This window comes from Nanorana parkeri, unplaced genomic scaffold (genome assembly GCF_000935625.1).
Source record: "Nanorana parkeri isolate BGI_ZX_2015 unplaced genomic scaffold, ASM93562v1 scaffold128, whole genome shotgun sequence".
Lineage (NCBI taxonomy): Eukaryota > Metazoa > Chordata > Amphibia > Anura > Dicroglossidae > Nanorana > Nanorana parkeri.
The window spans coordinates 559,925-574,504 of NW_017306396.1; the positions used below are offsets into that span (position 1 = coordinate 559,925).

Genomic DNA, 14,580 nt, shown 5'->3' on the forward strand with positions numbered 1-14,580 from the left:
GCATGAACCCACAATGGCTCATCCAGTAGTAAAGTGGATTACTGGTTTGCGTTGTGAAGTTACTGTGCAAAGTTTTTAGGTTCACTTCATCGCCATCTGCATAGAATTCATGTTTTGGTTTTACTACAAGTACACAGGAACATGCCTAAAGGCTTTTTACTTCACAACACTGGCTCATCCTATTGCTTTTATGTTCGTCTTTTATTATTATTATTGTTATTATTATATAGTATACCTACTATATTATTATCATTATATATTAAATACATTATTTTGGTATGGAAATGTTATTGTTATGTTGTTACCTTTAATAAATAATGTGCTTACCAGGATTATTCTGGCTGACCCCAGTTAGAGAGATGATAAAGTTAACTCCTAGAGTGGGAAAGTTAAGTGTCACTATTAAGCTATTCTCTCACTGCCTCTGTACCTGTTAGAACATTTGCCTTCACTTCCTTTCTTGTAAAGGCATTAGGGAAAATTCCCCAAACTTAGAGGAAATCCCATATTTTGTAGTTGTCACCATTGCAAGATTTCACCTCCTGTTCCAGAGGTAAATCCCGAAGTAGAAATGTCTCTCATTTCTGTCCTAGTGATAGACAGGAGGGTGAATCACCCACCATGGAGACACATATAGCAATACTTCTATAATTTAACATGCTTTAGAAACATAACACAGGAGACCTAGTGGCTAGACAATAATATCTCTACTTTCCTTTTAATTATAAAGTCTTTTGAATACATACTAACTGAATCAAAGGCGTGATAATTAATGATCTTTAAACAAGAGTTTAATAGTAAATTTCCTGTAGTGGGAAGGAGACATAAGCTTGACTTTACAAACACACAAATAGGAAAAAGACAAAGGGCACATTTTACATGTTAAATATAAAAGTGACTCTTTTATAGTGTGAACACAGTGTCCAGAGCAAAACAACATTTTAGGTAATTGCTAAGTATTCTCAGGTGAAAAAAATATTGCTTAGTTGTTATGTGAAAGTTTGACACAATCATCATCTTTGGAGGGAGGTCAGACAATATACGCACTGGGAAAGAATGGTACACAGGGCAGCTACATATCGATCAGTTTCCTTTCTTGGGTTGTCTTTCCTTGGCTTTTCACTGACTCAGCATCCAGCTGCCAGCTCCTTTTCCTGCTGCCAGCATAATTGAAGACATAACTTTGTCTTCACTGTATATCCTGTTAAGAAATTTAACCATGCTATACCTGCTAGATTTAATGTGATACCCACATCTTCCGTATCCACAGTTTATTGTACTTTGTTTATATTTTAGGTTTATGTTCATTAACAAGAAATAAAAATGTATTTTGTAAGAGCCCCATAGAAAAATTATAGAATTCAACCATTCACACTCCTTACCTCTTTAAAGGATGATAGTGCCCACAATTTCAGATGTGCATTATGCAGCTTTCAGATTTCCAGAGGAAAAAAACTCCCCGTGCAGTGGGTCTGCCTCCGCACTGCAAGGGTTAACTGTTTTTTTCTGTCTAGGGTACCTGGTTAAAGGACTTTTACTTACCTGATCCTTGCTCCTGCAGGCATGCTCCAGGCTATAAGACTGGCCCTACAGCCTCTTCCCCTATGCTCTGGCAGTTGGAGGCTCGATGATGTCATCACATACAGTGCAGGGCCCATAGCCCTGCATTATACGTGAGGATGCTGAGGGGCTGTCCGCAAGCAAGAGTGTAACTGGGGATAAGGAGAGTGTAGACTGTGGGGGAGCAGAGATCAGGTAAATAAAACTGCTTTAGCCAGGTACCCCTAGACCACATTGTGCAGTTTTTTCCCCCCAGTGATAGGCTTTAACCCCAACCCTACATATATAAATATATATATAATTTTTTGATTGAGCATGAGAGGGTTAGAACCTCTTTCTGCTTTTGAATGCCGTCTGCATCTCTGTTGGAAAAGATTTTCTACCAGGTTTTAAATGTTGTCCATGTCTCTGTTGAGGAGACTTCACCTTACTTTCTGTTCTACCTGACACTTATCAACTGGACAGAAAGCAAGGCAGTGAGACAACAATACAATCCTGACAGAGGTTCTAACCTTTCCTCACCTTACTGTCTTAAAGTAATACTAAAAGCTAGGTGTGTTTTACCTTAATTCATTCTCTGCACTAATGTAATAAATGGCCAGTACATTTCCATGCGTGTCAATGGACGCGGGCATCAACGGAAATGCGCATGCACGGGTATCTTCTCAGCAGCTGGCTGGCTGATGGAGACACCTGCAAACAGGCAAGGGTGGCTAGTAGTTTGGGAACCAGCTAGGGAATAAGGGAATTAAAAGGTTTCAAAGAAATCAGATTGGAGAGGGGAACTGTGAAATCCTCCAGGCACTCTCTATGTAGTGGGCCTGAGAGCTTCAGAGCCTGCCATGGCTTCTCATATAGGTACCCCACTCAGCAAATGCATTTTATATATAGCTTTTTTCAGCCCAGTGTACACCTATCTGTCTGATGTCCTAAAGTAGATTATATTAAGACAGGTCATGTCCACTTTCTAAGGTGCATATATTTGTTCTGAGGAGATGCTTTTTTTCTAAACTTGGTCCACAATGCATTGTCTTTATGTTCAGTTACCACAGCCTGTACCAAGTCATATTGGCAACACAGGTTATGTTATGCACCTATGAACATTTTTAATATGTTACATTTATTAATGATTTTACTGTGGAAATGAAAGTACCTTCCTCAATAATAACGTAACAGAGATACAAAGCAGCACATATTTATATTTCTTGGAAATATCAGACAGCTGTATAAATAGAATATCTGTTATATATTGGCACATATCTAGCATAATGAGATTTTTATAACAATTTATGAACACAACATACCACGCATTAACATTACTCTTATCTTGTCGTATTCACTTACTTCATGGTGCTTTATTACCACAGAAAGCTAATTCTGTTATATTTACTCATATGCTTGTTTGCACATCTTGCTGTATTGTTTATAAAATAGATCTTACTGTATACATTAATTTATATTGTTCATTTACAAGCAATCATCACGAACAATAAAGGTATATTATAGAATATATATGTATCCAGTATAGAAAGAAAAACAAGAAATATGCAGTATATCTGAGGGCTGCATAAATAATAACTGTGCTGCATGAAAGTCTTGTATAAAATGCAAGATGAAATCATCTGGAAAATAAAGAATTTACAAGCTACATCAAGCTCATAATGTAATAGATATGTAATCAGCTAAACTGGGCACACATATACCCTGGTTTCAGCATAGTAAATATCTGTTTATGCGTTTGATATCCTTCAACTACAATTTAAGACTACAGAAGTGTTCAGAAATATTATTGTGAGTATGAATGTAATTTGATGGGAGTCAGAGAAAACAGTAATAGTAGAATGTATCAAAACTGGAGCAGACAGAGTCCGAAACCGTTCCCCCTGGCAACCAATGAGCTGACTGGTTGCTGAGCTGACTGGCTGGCTCTTTCATTTTTATATCTTAACTGAACAAACTAAAGACAGAAGTTGATTAGTTGCCATGGGCAACTGCTCTAGATTCTGTCTGCTCCTGTCTTGGTAAATTCCCACCTATGTGAGGGATATATGGGGAGAATTTATCAAAACTGCAGCAGACCGAATCTGGAGTAGTTGCCCATGGCAACCAGTCATCTTCTATCTTTTATTTTCAGGGCTGAACTGAACAAACTGAAGAACGAAGCTGATTGGTTAATACGGGCAACAGCTACAGATTTTCTCTGCTCCAGTTTCAATAAATTCCCTTGCAGTGTAAATAGCAACTCTTGCCCTCCAACTGTTGTAGAACTACAAGTCCTATGAGACATTGCAAGTCTGACAGCAACAGGCATGAACCACAGAGGCAGATGTATTTGGTATTTGTAGTTAACGCACAGCTCGAGGGCCAGAGTTGCCCACCCCTGATATATAGGGACACTTTTTAAGTCCAGACTTAGGTGCCAATACATGGATTAGCCTTCTCCATATTCTACGGACTGCATTGTGGGTGCAATAGACATGCATCGGGCTGTCTCTCATGTGTCTCGGGGGGACCTGTGTAAAGCTGGCCATACACTGCTCAATTTTTGACGTTCAAGAAATAGGGCAGATTCCTCCCTCAATGTTACGTGCGTGTTGATTGAGTAATCCTTGCTGTTTCTCTTGTATTCTGACAGCGGCCCGTGTCCGATGCTGGAATACCCAGACAGAGCCAGCAGCTCATTGGCTGCCAGCTCTGTTCAAACGAAGATTTTCCAACCAGGTCCTTGGACCAGCTGATCAAAATATGCCAGCCGAAAGGGTGCCGACAGCGGCACACACTGCAATTTCAGTCGCTTTCTCAAGAACCAGCTGAAATTTGCACAGTGCATGGCCACCTTAAGCTGTGCCAAGAACTGCAGATTTTTGCCTAAGGCCATGAACATTGGGGGCTTCGGCTGTCCTCCGGAGGAAAGTAAACATCTGGCAGGGGGAGGGGAGGGTGTTAGTTTAAGTCAGGGAGACTAGGCAGGGTGGATAAGCATACCTTGTCTGAAATTACACTTATCCTTTAAGAATTAAAAACTCTAGAATTATGCCATTAAGTCTAACCTCTATGCAATTAAGCCTAACCTCTTAATGACTGCCTATTTTCAGATGCTATTATAAAGGAAAGAATAGTGGTGAAAAAAAATGAGTACATTTAAGTGATTTGTATTTGTGTACTATGCTTTTTTGTTGATATTGTAGGTATTTGTAAACATGCAAATATATATATATATCTTAACTGCTTAATATTACCTATTGGACATATTGAAGGGAATTGATCTTTTAAAACCTAAAAAATTAACTGTAAAAGTATCATAACCAATGCAGATAGAATCACCTTATACATAGAACATGTTTTAATGAAAAATGTTTTGTTTGTTTGCAATCTGACCTGAAAGGACTCATGCCAATTAAATGTGAAGTGATCTGGCCTTGCATAGCAACCTTGTGAGCAGGATTCCTGTTGGCGGTACAGGCCAGATGTTGCTATGCAGTGTGTAATGCAGGGGGCCCCAGTCTGAATAAGGGCTTGCCTGATGGGGTGCTTGCTTTACACATCACCCAGCATCAGGGGAAGCAGGTCCTTTTTTTGATTCTTGCGTTCCCATCCCCCCACCTCTAGTCAGCCTCTTTTCATTTAAAGTGTGTTTTTGTCTGCACGTGAGTCATTAAAAAAAAAAAGGAGGAATGCACCAGCAGGAACAACCAAGGGAAAAGCATTTGAGCTGAAGCAGCTTTCCCACCCCTCCTTCTTCTCAATGGCATGTTCTGTGCCTGTGTGTGAAATCTCCTTGTAGTGTAGCAGAGCACTCTCTGAATTGTCTTTCTTTTTTTTTTTCCCTCTGAAGATGAACATTTGTGTGGTGCACCCTGGACTGCAGCCAGTGTCTGTGTGAGAGACAGTTAGCAGGGCGATGGGATGTGGTAGCACTGTGCAGAGAGGCAGAATCACACACACACACTCACACACGGGAGGAAACCAGCAAGAGGGGCTGTGTCTGTATATTTCAGCAAAGCCACAGAGGAGGTACTGGAGATGGAAATGGATGCTGCTTGTTAGGCCATGAGCCTGTTTAACCAGGATTTAATGTGATGCTTTTTCTGGGGTTGACATCTGCAGAGCGTCTGATCCTGCCAAGGTGAAGAGAAGGTAATGTGGGAACATTAGGTCTTCCTATTTTCAAGCAGGGAACTTTCCAGTTTTACTGCAAACAAATAATCAATGCAAGGGGATTGGGTAGGAGACATATTATTGTTTAAATGACAATTGACCTACAGCATAGCCTATGATCATTTAGAAATATAATACAAACATGTTAAACTGTGTATTATATTATTGCATTATAGACTTTTCTTAAATCTGCTTCCAAAATATTTGATAAGGCTGTATACTATTTAAGATGAGTTTGCATGCTTATTTATATTGTACACAGGTTATAGGTTTATAGATAAAAAAGATTACAATGCACAACTTCAAAATTGTAGAGATGACCTATTAAAAACATATATGTAATATGTGCACCATCCATCTTGCCTAATGTACATAAGAGGAGGTGGACCATTTACTTGCAGAGCACCTAGATGTATTAGTACTATGCACAATTTATTTTGGAAGGTGTAAGTAGTAAAGCAGCCATTCGTGGCTTGGAAGTAGTGCTGATGGATGATGAAAAATAACACCATGACATGGGAAGGGAAGATAAACTATATTGTACATCGGTTGCACTTTGAGAAGGTGCAGTGAGCATGGATCAGATAGATGTGCTTTCAGGGGTGATAGCAGAAGGTATAGGATGTTATTCATTCAGCCAGACACAAGCAGACATGTAAATTGCGTGGTGATGAAGGCTGTCTTGATTTGTCCAGCATGGACATGTAAAATTGTCAGGATGATTGCTGGAAAGAGTAAAATGTAACTGTCTTTCTATGGTCCCAGTCTTTTAGGAGCTGTTCAGTTCTAAAAATAGCCTTGGCAGATTTAGTGCTATACACACACACACACACACACACACACACGTCTACAATGATGTGTGCAGCTACCCAGACAGAGCATGCAGCTAGGAAACGTGAGACATTATAAAGCATTCCCCATGATAGTAAAAATGCAGTTTTTTAGTATGAAAGGGGGCATGGTTGCCACTGTGGTTCGGCATCATATGGCAGAAGGTCCTTTCCTTATAGAGATTTTTAACATGTTCCCTGCCTGATTATAAAACAGGAGATTCGTGTTTTTCAGGAGGAAGGGTTAACCTCAGTTGATGCTGAGACTTTATACCGGTGTCTCATCCTGTACGTTCAATAAGACATTGTGAATTGTGAATAGGCTCATTTTGCATATCTTACTAGTAAACAAGTCTTGTATTTTATTTGCACATGCTTTGCATGCAGACTGTCATGGTGGGTGTTAGTCACCTGACATGGAGTTTTGACTCTCTTCCATATTAATGTATGCCGCCGAATGCAGAGATAGAATTAGAAGGCTGAGATACAAGCCTTGAAAACACTTAGCATGTATATGTTTAGGGCATGATCAGTGTTGACTGACCCACTTGTTCAGTTTCATCAAACCGGCTCTAATAGGCACTTGTAAGTGAGGCCACAGCTAATGGTTTATGTTTCTGTGATGTTATGATTGCTATGGAGGCTACCTTCTTCTTATAAGCAGTAAACTCGTGGAGCAGTCCTTGATATTCTCTCTGCACTCTAGCATATGTTACAATGTATAAATATATATATTTCTTATTTACAATGTCAACATTTCACTGAGATCATTTTAGTAACACTAAGCTAAATGTTGCAGCCTGTAAAGAGAAGAAGACACATCTTGCCTCTTATTAGCTCTGAGAGGCCATATTGTATTTGCAGACAAATATTGTACTACTCTGTTTTGTCAAACAAAATGACCTTTTCCTGAAAAGAGGCATTATTTTTATATGTTAACAAGGACAAATAAACATATTTAATGTGATCCTATTTATGATTATTATGGAATTTGCCTTGCAAATGGCTATCTGCCATAACACTTCTGATCCAAATCCTCTATTTTTAGATTGTTTGGAAAATTGTGGGAAATGCATTTCAGCAATAGCTGGAGCTCCATTGGGAGCCTGTGTTGGCTGCAGATATTGAACAGTCTGTATAAAGGGAGAGTTTTGTGCTGCTCAAATAGGAATGACACCTGTGTGAGAATAAAGTTGGGATCTTGTGTTCTGGGGATTGCGTGTGTTACTTGGAGATGCTGTCTATTACAGCTGTGAACCCTTTGACTGGAGCCTTGACTTGTTGACTGTGTATGTAGAACAAACGGTTGTCTTTTTTTTTTTGGTGAGGGGTTTTCTGTCATCCAAGGTAAAGTTGTCCACTATCACTTACAAGGTGTAACTGAATGGTAACTGTATAGAAATTTAATGTTGCATAGGTTGTGTCTTTTATGACATCTCTGATATGAAGCCATTAAGAACCTAAAACAATATATTACTGTTACATACTATCAGCAGTGCAGTTGAGCACTCAGTTGTAATTGTTTAATTTTTCAGAACAATCGGCTCCCTTCCAGAATTTAATGAAATGTTCATGCAAATAAAATAATGCACAATACTCAACTGTCTGGTTACAAATGCAATAACACTGCTATAGCCTATGATCACCTTGATCATTTTATCTTAGGAAGATGTAGACATCATAACAGTGAAAACATAACTGTAAATCCCATGTAAAAGCAGATCCAGCCACATGATCTGAAAGATCTAGGCATTAGGTGAATGACCCAGTATATGCTAGTTTGCTAGTACTGATTTGTATATATGGGAAGAAGTCATTGCCATTCAAATGTTTTTCCATTGCTGCAGTATATCAGATCAGGATCATGGCAGTACCTGCTATACCATACAACTGGCCTTTTAGCAAATTTTGACTGACTACAGGTACAGTTTAAAACGATATTAAAGTAACAAGATTTGTAAGCTATTTCAAATGCTGATGAAATCACTTACAATGAATGCTGCTCCTTGATGTTTAAAAGTTTGAGTTTCCTGCAGAATCAGCCCACCACCTGAGCAATGGCCCTGATTTCCTATTTTGGGTGGCTCCTTTTACTTGCAGGGTCCTATGGAGCTACCCTGGTGTGTGCTAGTAAGCTCTGTGTGTCTACACAAATACACAGAGACACAGCAATAGAGCTGCAGCTAACGATTATTTTCAAAATCGATTAGTTAGCCGATTATTAAGTTCGATTAATCGGTTAATCGGATACAAAATAAAATACATTTTAAAAAATGGCTCCAACCTGCTCCTCCTTACTACTTCTCCCCACGTCCCTGTGCGATCGTGGATGTGGGCGGTGAACGTGAGGCGGGGAGGAGATACGGCGTGTGGAGCGTGGATGCGGGCGGGTCTGGCAGTGGCGAACGTGAGGTGGGGAGCAGGTGCGGCGCGCAGCGTGTGTGGAGCCGTAAAGAGGGCCAACCAATCAGAAGCCAATTAATCGATGATTAAAAAAGTTGACAACTTTTTCAATAATCGATTATAATCGATTATGTCGATTAGTTGTTGCAGCCCTACACAGCAAGGCAAGACACTTGCCATGCCCTGCTCCCCTCTCCTCCCTCCTTCTTCCTCCAAGCTAGTAGATGGACAGTTGCTGTAGACTTCTGTGTCCCTTGTACTGGAAAGGAAGTTCAGGAAAGCTGTGCTGAGAGAGTTGGAGCAGCTGTTTGGAAACATGATGGCTGCAAGTGCTTGGGCAAAAATGTAAAGAAATACTTTTCTAGACAAAGTATATTTGTTTGATCTGGCTTCAATAGTAAAAAATACTACTACTGTAAACTCTTTGCTTTTGATGCGCATTGATTTCAAAGTTCTTCATCTGAAGAAAGTTTAGTTTCATGGTCTTTACAAAGTAAGAATTTTAGCCTGACATAAAGTACATTGAAGGATACACTGGCGTTCAGGGCTGAATTTAGCAAAAGGCATGTGTGCCTAGGGCAGCAGGCATAGAATGAGCAGAACCAAGTCTTAAAATATAGGAATTGTGATAATTTGTTCCTTGTTTTGTTGCCCTGTTCTGTCTGCGTCTGCAATTTCTTGCTATATTTAGCAGAAGAACTGTAGAGGTAAAAGGGAGCAGAAGATGTTGAAAGGAGTTAGAATATTCTTAGCATAAAAACCATCTCTTGCCTCTCTTGTTTGATGGACTGTACAGTTGTTGTGCATCTAGAGCAGACCATGTGCTAACAAGGAGCAAGCGGATTGGAGGCATTAGAGTGAAAAGTCAGTGCAGTCTGCTTCTTTACTTTCTAATATCCAGTCTAGTGGAGGGACAAGACCAGAGGCGTGTTCAGTTGCTCAACCGCTGTGAGCGTTGAGTTAGCAAACCACCGATGAACGCTGTGCTGCAAGTCAGTGCACAGCACTGCTAACTTAGCACTCGCAGTGGAAGTGAATGTGGATGCAGAGCACTGAGTGTGATGGAGTGGGGACAGAGCACCTGTGGCCATTTTAACTGTGGGCACACCTGGTGGCGCTGGGGAAAGGTGCCTTAACCCTGATGGAGGAAATCACAACTCAGTGTGGGAACCTACAATTAATGTTTTGGTGGAGAAGCACACCAAATATTTGTTGGAAAATTGTATTTATTAGTCGAAAATATAATCCTCTGCCATTTTGCATAGCACTGTGCAGCCAAAGCATTCAATAATGCTACTCAGCGCTTGTCTAAGGAACTGAATACTGGATGTGTTATTTAAAGAGATACTATCACCTTGCAAATGCAGGCCAAAGTGACAGTGCATCTGCAAATGCTCACCCCACCCCTTTATACTCAGATCTCCACAGATGGCTACAATACCTGATTCTTCATGGTGTGGAGGATCATGTAACCCTCTCCCCTGTGACATTCTGCTGCTAGCCCTGACCAGTGTCACATAATTTGGGAAGTGACATCACTACACTCCTGTGTTGCCACCATCAGTAATTTTAGTGCCGAGGTGAAGGGTCAACGATGGAGCACTGGAAAGGTGAGTATGAGGGGAGGTTGAGGAGCACTGTCAGCATCTAGACCCAAAAACAAAAATATAATATATTGTAGCTTATCAGTCCTTATATTTGGTGCCCGCGGTCGTTTTCTTTTTTTAGTCTTTTTTCTATTTATTTTCACCTGGTAATGAGCCATGGCTGCTACTTATGCAGGACTTTTTTGCCTTTGTTAATCTCCTTGCCATGGGTGCAATGGGTTTATTAGTTTACAGAAGAGAGATTACAATGTTGTTCAGCTCAGAGAAAGTGACAAGGACATGTCTGGCAAAATCAACAGGTATTTTCTGTACTTGTTGAAAATGTTCTTAGCCTGAAAAATGAAAACTAATGCAGCCACCACATAGAATTACAAGTCCTTTGACAGGTAAAACATATGTATATTTACCTGTTTGCCAGGCGTTCAGCATTAAGCTTCTGGTTGACACATAAAGAACATAGAGAGGTCTATTTTCTGACTCAACTCATGATTCAGTCACTGAATAGTGATAGCAGCCTTCCAAGATTTTATTGGATTCCACTGTGAGAATATCAGTATATCTTAAGTGTTATCTACTGGATGACATCATGTCTACATGAGACAGGAAGCAAAGGACATAATCCCATTGGCAGAAGAGCACAAGGTCACAAGAGAAAATTGTCAGTCTCATTCTGAACGGTGTAAGCTTTCAAGGAATATGCATTACATGTATGCAAACCTTTCACATAATAGATGTGTCAAGCAAGGTAAAAACTCAAGCTTTGGTCCTTTCACATGAGAACAATTAGAAATGGGAGATATCTAAAGTCTGAGTGCTTCCCCGCAGTGTTTAAACTTCATATTTCATTGCAAGGGTGTTGTTAGATGCATGATTTATGGTTGGTGTACTTAGCCCTAGATGACATTTTTCTGCAAGCTAAAAGGCCAAGTAAGAGACATGATGGCGAGCGAGAGATAATAAATTGTCATGTGTCCCTGTCTGGTCACTAAATTTGAATCAGATGCAGCAGACTGCTGCTGGCAAGACTGGTACTATGTATAAATAAATATAATAATATGGTAGCAACATTAGCGATAAACTGTTTAAAATTAACTCCATTACAAAAACTAGAGGCCACCAAGTAAAATTGGTGGAAAAAAAATTCCAGCACAAGGGGCAAAGGGAGTTCTTCACATTAAGATCAGTTAGGGTCTGGAACTCACTGCCACAGACAGTGATTTCAGCAAAGAATGTGGAATTGTTCAAGAAATTTTTGGACGATTTCTTAAGGGACCGTAATATACAGGGGTACAGGTACTCCTAGAATGAGATCCTAATAGGTTGGACTTGATGGACTAATGTCTTTATTCAACCTCAAATACTATGTAACTATGTAACTATGTAACTATGTAATTCAAGCATTTGTAACATTTATAACTAGTAATGAGGTCCAAGGCTTTGTATCTGCCACTGGATATACTGCGGGGTATTAATTTAATCATGTTTTCAAAGTTACTCCAGTGGGTGGCAAATCAGGATATTCCCAGTAGACTTACGGAAGCTTTTGATTAAGTAAGTATTTATTACAATTGCAGATGCCTCACCAATTCACTTCAGAACTTGTGCATTAATGTCTTTTCTGCATGTTATGTTCAACCGGCTGCACACATACAGATGATGTTGTCCTCAATAACACTTCTAGGAGCTGATGCGTAGTAGAATATAATTACATCCGCACAAATTGGTGACTGTCTTAGATTAAATGTATGCTTTTCAATATTATTTTTGTTGGGTTCGGTAGCTTGTGGATCTCTATGAATGCCGCTGGATACTTTAGAACTGAATAACTAGACATTCTAAATATACTAACAATTAATAACAGCATCACTATTCTCTAGGGGCTTGTTCACACAAAATTATTGTGCGTTTCAGCGCGGTTAGCTGCCAGAACGCACTGTATTGTATACTAAACTCCCCCCAGCATTCTGGGGCAGAAAGGGGCGTGGTGGTGCATTTAACTGCATGCACTATTTTTTGCAATCGCACCAGAACAGAATGCAGGCATGGTTGTGCCACGCTTTTTGGTGCCCCCCTCCAGAACGCAGGGGGGAGTTTAGTATGTGATACAGTGCATTCCAGCGGCTAACTGCGCTGGAACGCACTGTAATTGGTCTAAACGAGCACTGAATGACATTTATTGTTTTTCATCATTAGTAATGCTGTTATATGCATCCACTTAGAATATAACTTGGAATATAGCTTTTCAGTAAATGGGGGCTGCCATTGCTGACCTTTTCAAAATGCTAGATGCCTGGCTCCAGTATATTTTGAGTCACTGGGGCTAATTTACTAAATTCCACTTTGCAGGGGTATTTCCACTTTGCAGGGTAAGTTTTCCCTTAGATTAGTGAATGTGGTGAAGCTCTGTGGACTTGTATCACCCAATTATGTGAGAGCAAAAATACTATCTTTTTTTATTTTTCTTGAATGTGATTGGGTATTCCTTGGAAAGTAAAATTTCCCCACATTCACCAAGCTAAGGAAACATTCCCCTGCAAAGTGAGTAGCCTATTTGCCTTTAGTAAATCAACCCCACTTATTCTGAGCAAGGAAATTTAGAGTAAAGTCAAAAGTCCTTATCTGTGTCTTGTTTCTGGTCAATGAAAGTCCACTAAAATGTTCAGCATAACAACCAGGGAACTAGCATTTACAGAACGACATTTTAACAATGGCAGTGGCCATGTCTTTCTTAGGGAAGGTTCTTTCAAAGTGTATGTAGAGCCAAACATTTCTTTAGCTTTGAGAAATTAGGGAAAGGGTAAAATCCATGAATCGACTTTTGCTGAAGGAGCCAGGTGGACAGTTGTCAGCCGGACAGCGACTACATCCAATTAGATGCAGCCACTGTTCAGGTATCCAGCAGCCGTGGGCCCCACTGGCTGCTGAATACAATATCCACCAGTGGAGATTCAGATTCCTTTTCCTTCATTATTAAGCATTAAGCATGGATAGGGGAATCAGTTGATTTCTTTTGTTCAGTCTGCGTGGTTGAACGGGAGAAATATTAAAGCAGGGCTCAGCAAAACTGCTTGGAGTTCTGCTTTGAGGTATATGGCTAACTTTACTCTCTTAGTGAAAATAGCCTCTAGAACAAATAGAATGGTGTATAACTGCGATACAAAATTGGCAGAGGGTCAAACCATTCCCTACTCTTTCCTAAACTAAAAAAACAAACTTTTCTTTTTACATATATTTTAAGCTGACATAGTATTTAAATCAGAAAACAGCACAGCTTGTGAGGTCACTGGAATGAGCTCTAAGCCTGACTCTGCATGTCTGTGACTACACCGAGTACTAATCCACCATTGTGCTAACTCTCAGTACTTTTACTAAAGATCCCACTAATCAGTCTGGTGAGTGGCATTGTCTATTATCATCCAAGTATTAATACACAATACAGCAGCATATTTGTTCTGTGTTTATTTGGTCCAGTGGCATTAACCTCATCCTGTTATTGGCTTGTTTATAAACAGAAAATACTTTGAAAAGAATTCGTCTTCCTAAGCATTAGTAGTTTGTCAGTGTACAAAGCCCTTACCAATAATTCTCACATGGAGACTTTACAATCAGTAAAACATTTGTAATGATCTTTAATCCTACACAGCAGAGAATCAGGATACATTTCAATTGTAGTTACATTATCTTGGATGTACATTAAAACTGATCAAAAATTAGATTGTTATATATTTCTTTACTTTACTTCAAGCTAAAGACAAACATATTATTTTTCTTACTCCGAAGGATGCAGATTTTAGGGTATGATAATGAGGGCAGTAACTGGAGTGTATACAGATATCTTGTTCACTGAATGGATGACTTTTCCTGTCGTGAGGTCAACTAGCATGGAGATCACATTCCCAAGTGCTGAGTCATATCAAGACACAATTGAGTATTTAATCTGTGGACGGAAACGTTGTCCGGATTTCTTTGAATGTTTAGTAATGTTCATGTCATCCAGGAAATCCCACCTATATATTTTTTCA

At 39.7% G+C, this 14,580-nt stretch overlaps 1 protein-coding gene across 2 annotated transcripts in view; it reads left to right on the forward strand.

Annotated features, from left to right (window-relative positions):
• Positions 1–14,580, forward strand: part of FRMD4A (FERM domain containing 4A) — a 246,056-nt gene that overhangs the window by 65,080 nt on the left and 166,396 nt on the right. Inside the window, exon 1 of one of the 2 annotated variants that reach the window (XM_018553741.1) lies at positions 5,337–5,697. The exons of the other annotated variant lie outside the window; for it this stretch is intronic. The gene's annotated coding sequence lies outside the window, so the exon portion shown is untranslated. Of the gene's footprint in view, positions 1–5,336; positions 5,698–14,580 lie in introns of those variants that run through there. 2 annotated transcript variants of the gene reach the window in all.